The following is a 5,170-nucleotide window of genomic DNA, read 5'->3' on the forward strand; positions in this document are numbered from 1 at the left end:
ACATACTCTGCATACGTCGAAACTTTTGTCACACACCTTTGTTTCTTACACTTCCATCCAATTACATTTCCATACAATCTAATTACATATCCAGAAGTCGATTTCCTATCTAAATGATCTCCTGCCCAATCAGCGTCTACATAACAATCTATCGTTTCTCACTTTTCATTCCTTTTATAGTCTAACCTTAAATCTCTAGTCCGGTACAAGTATTTCAATATACGCAAAGCATATTTAAAATGTGTCTCGCTACAACAATCTTGAAATCTACTCAGATAATTCACACTACAACTTATATCGGGTCTGGTATTTACACTAATATACAACAATGCGCCAATTAAATTCTTGTATCCATTGTCCTCTCTATTTATCTCGGCTTTTTCAATTTTTAAGTTGGTCTCCATAGGTGTACAGTACAATTTGCTGTTTTGTAATTTATATTCGTTTCCTAATGATTCAATGTATTTCTTTTGGCTTAATCTCATTTCATTTTTGAAATAATCATACTCTATGTTTACTCCAAGATATTCTTTTACTTCACCTAAATCTTTCATTTCAAATTTATCAGTTAATAACCTTTTTACACTTTGTATTTTCCTTTTGTTTTTACTACAAATTAACACATCGTCTACATATATTAACAAATAAACTACATATTCTCCCTCTCCGTGCAGTATATAAGCACAACTCTATATTATTCTTCTTAAAACGTAATCTCGTCACATACCTATCCAAACACTCATACCAGTCCCTCGGACTTTCTTTAACCCATAAAGCGCTTTCGATAATTTACAAACTCTATTCGTTCCGTCTGCATATCCTTTTGGTTGATTTACATATACCTCCGAGGTTGCTTCACCATTTAAAAAGGCAGTTTCTACATCCATTTGCTTAATGATTAATCCATTTTGACAACAACATGATCGCAATATCTTAAAGGTCTGATTACTCGCTACTGGGGAATATATGTCATCGGCTACGTTTCTTTGTTGGAATCCTTTTACCACTAATCTAGCCTTATACCTGTTATCTGATTTTCTCGTGTAAACCCATTTTACATCTAATACCTCTTTGCCTTTTACCCATTCTACCAATTTCCAAGTTATATTCTTATAGAGACATTCTATTTCCTTATCCATAGCCTGATTCCAATCTTCACTATTTTCGCAATAAATCGCCTCCTCAAATGTACCAGGGATATCTACTCTACAATAATTTGCATGCATCTCACTAACGTTTTCCTTTTCTGGATACATTACTGGAGGTATCTTATTACGCGAAGTAGTATACATCTTCAATAAATAGCATGGAGCAGAAGCATGGAGCAAGCAGAAGCATGGAGCAAGCAGAAGCATGGTGCAAGCAGAAGCATGGAGCAAGCAGAAGCATGGAGCAAGCAGAAGCATGGAGCAAGCAGAAGCATGGTGCAAGCAGAAGCATGGAGCAAGCAGAAGCATGGAGCAAGCAGAAGCATGGAGCAAGCAGAAGCATGGAGCAAGCAGAAGCATGGACCGGAAAGGAGCATGGTGCAGAACCGTGGAGCAAACAGAAGCATGGAGCAGAAAGAAGCATGGAGCAGAAGCATGGAGCAAGCAGAAGCATGGGCCGGAAAGAAGAATGGACCTGAAGGATGGAGCAGAGGTATGGAGCAGAAAGAAGCATGGAGCAGACGCATGGTGCAGAAGCATGGAGCAGAAGAATGGAGCAGAGGCATGGAGCAGAAAGAAGCATGGAGCAGAGGCATGGAGCAGAGGCATGGAGCACAAGCATGTAGCACAGGCATGGAGCAGAAGCATGGAGCGGAGGCGTGGAGCAGAAAGAAGCATGGAGCAGAAAGAAGAATGTACCCGAAGGATGGAGCAGAGGTATGGAGCAGAAAGAAGCATGGAGCAGAAGAATGGAGCAGAGGCATGGAGCACAAGCATGGAGCAGAAGCATGGAGCAGAAGCATCGAGCAAGCAGAAGCATCGAGCAGAAGCATCGAGCAGAAGCATCGAGCAAGCAGAAGCATGGAGCAAGCAGAAGCATGGAGCAAGCAGAAGCATGGAGCAAGCAGAAGCATTGAACAGAAGCATGGAGCAGAATCATGGAGCAGAGGCATGGAGCAGAAAGAAGCATGGAGCAGAGGCATGGAGCACAAGCATGGAGCAGAAGCAGTGATAACTACAAAAGAAGTTCTAATAGGAAAAGCCGATGAATTATACGAGCGAGAACAATAGGAGGAAATACATAACCTTCTAATAAATTATAAAGTAATTACATTGCGTATATCACTTATAAATGCAGATAACAAAACTGAACATTTGTATAGGATAGCGGTGATATTGAAATTATATGGCGTTTGTGTAGAGCAATGTATAAATTGTCTAAGACTGTGAGTGAAGTAGATGGAAAGAAATGAATTTTCGAATCTTATGACTTAATACTTAAAGCACTTGAAATAAATGAGGATAATTGGGCTGCATACAAATGGGCATCGATTCTTCGCAATTGTAAGACTCTTTATGAAGGAGTGAAGGCACAAATAAAAGAGTCATATAATATTAAGAAACATATGCTGGTATATTTCATGATAATATATTAATATTTCTTTCCCTGATACGATGTCAAGCAATTGTATCGAATATGTTTAATATCGCAGAGAGCAATGGAACTAAATGCAAAAGAACCACCTCTTATGTACATGCTTGGTACTTGGTGCTATCAAGTTGCTGATTTAACATGGTATCAAAGAAAAATTGCATCTGTAATATTTGGAGAACCACCATCTTCATCTTTTGAGGAAGCTCTAAAATATTTTGAAACCGCAGAGGAAATTGATCCCAATTTCTATAGTCAAAATTTATTAATGTTGGGCAAAACCTACTTAAAATTAAATCAGAAAGAGCTATCTATGAAATATTTAAAAATTGCCCTTGAATATCCTGCAAAGAACGAAGATGATCGAGATGCTAAACAGGAAGCACAAAAGTTGTTAAAGAAACTTTAACAAACTTGACGGAAATTATGATCTATTATATGATAAATGGATATTATTATAGGATATGGAATTGAAGGGATAAAGTAAATTTAGAATCTATCTTTTAAGTAGAAGTATAAAATTTATTTACTATAAAGTACAGTACAACTTATGTGTGATGAGCTTTTTATACGCAACATCTAATTTAAGATTTAAGATTACTATATACATGTATATTTTATAAAATGTTTTATTTCAAAATGTAACATGTAGCAAATTTTAAATAGTTAATAGCAGTTGAAGAAAATTCGTATATACGATATGTCATTAAACTACCTTTCTCGCAAAAATTAGTTAAAGAAATATATTGTAACAGAATTAAAGTATCAAAATGTTAATGTAACATTGTCACAAATATCACGGTTTAATAAAGTAGTTTCCAAGTCGAATTATCGGCCAGGTGATTCTTCATTTTCCTCTTCCTCTCCGCGAGCCATAATTCCATCTTTTTGGAAAGCAGAGAGAAAATCAAGATATTGGCGTGTTTGAAGGCCGATTATCTCCCTTGGCACTCTTCCCATCAGATGGTATACAAAGGAACGATGCAGGCCAATCTGCATAGTGTGTTGACCAATCGGGGAAGTATACTGCACCACAACGTAATCCGGTGGTAGATCTTCCGGAACATGTGATATGGTGTGAAAGGCGTTAAATCCAAGTTGAGATTCCGCCATCGTTTCGTTATAAGGCACAATCTGGAAACAAAAAATAAAAAAAAAAAAAAATTTAATTTACGAATTGCGTGAAAAATCAGTGGAAGAAACGATTGAAAGGAAATAAGATACTCACTGTTCCAAATGTGACGAAAATGTATAAGCACGCTACCAATCGTAAAGCACTTCCAAACCTGAAGAACTTTTAAACGTTCCGCTCGATATTCGAACTGGAAATGCCCCCTCGAGCGAAATGCCGAGTTTATATAGTCGTCGGTGAGTTCCATGTGTATTACTACAGCATGGATTAGGACTTTTTGGGGGGACCCCCTAACTAGCAGGTAGGTAAAACCCAAGTAGTTGTTTGTTTGTTTGATGTATGAAATATTGTTTAAGGGACAGACGGATTAGCAGGTGCGATGGTCGCCTCGGGTATTGCTTTGTCACCCTCTTCTCAATTGTGGAAAATTCGAGAATGCGTTAGAGGATAAACAATCACAATAGAGTTGGAGGAAAATGCGATTCTAATTTATTATTAGTCATCGAGTAGGAAGCGAATACATTGCTTTTTTTTTTTTTAATTTACGCTTTCTAGTAAATAATAATTTATGTGTTACTTCTATATGGGTTACATGGTTATCACCACTGGGTTATTGGAGCAATAATCGTCTCGGGCGGTAGTTTATATTTTGTGTTTACATTTATAGGAGTTCGCTAATATTATAATTATGAATTATTCGAAGTACGTATATCGCTTAAATATATTCGAACGAATAATATACTTTATACAGAATTATATACTGAAACATTGAACGATACATCTACCACCGCTTTATTATTTCTTATGCATTAATTATCATAAATATACAGACTGAATATCGTCTTTACAATTACGTACTGTTGACTATCACATTAAATAATGAGAGCTTTAGAAAAATTGAATTTGATCGCGTACCTATCGTCGTCTTAAGCATGCAAGTCGATTAAATTAAGCAGAAAAAGGAACGCATTGTCGATCATCGTTATTATGCTCGTTAACTTTACAGGAACAGCATGTTGAGATCGATGTTGAATAATTTCTGACGAAATGCAACAATATCACCGAAGCCGAAAAGAGAGCCGCCGACGTCGAGCGATACTTCAGGGAAGATTGAAGTCGACGACCAACAACCAATAGACCAGGCCTACGAATCAACACCATAAGAGCAAGACTACCCACGGTGGTTCTACGATCCGACGGACGACGATATAAATTCCTCGTTGATAGCGCAGCAGGAATTAATATACTTAACGTTATAACCTAATGCTACATAACGTTATATGTTATGAGGTCATAGTATATAACGTTATACGTTATAAGGTAATAGCATATAACGTTATACGTTATAAGGTAATAGTATATAACGTCTAAAGATATAAGGTAATAATATATAACGTTATACGTTATAAGGTTATAGTATATAAAGCTATACGATATAATGTAATGCTACATAACATT

General features: G+C 36.7%; 1 pseudogene; it reads left to right on the top strand.

Moving 5' to 3' along the window:
- Window positions 1-1,583: 1,583 nt before the first annotated feature.
- Window positions 1,584-3,037, top strand: LOC139991629 (regulator of microtubule dynamics protein 1-like; annotated as a pseudogene).
- The last annotated feature ends 2,133 nt before the right edge of the window (window positions 3,038-5,170 follow it).

The sequence above is a fragment of the Bombus fervidus genome, chromosome 10 (genome assembly GCF_041682495.2).
Source record: "Bombus fervidus isolate BK054 chromosome 10, iyBomFerv1, whole genome shotgun sequence".
NCBI lineage: Eukaryota > Metazoa > Arthropoda > Insecta > Hymenoptera > Apidae > Bombus > Bombus fervidus.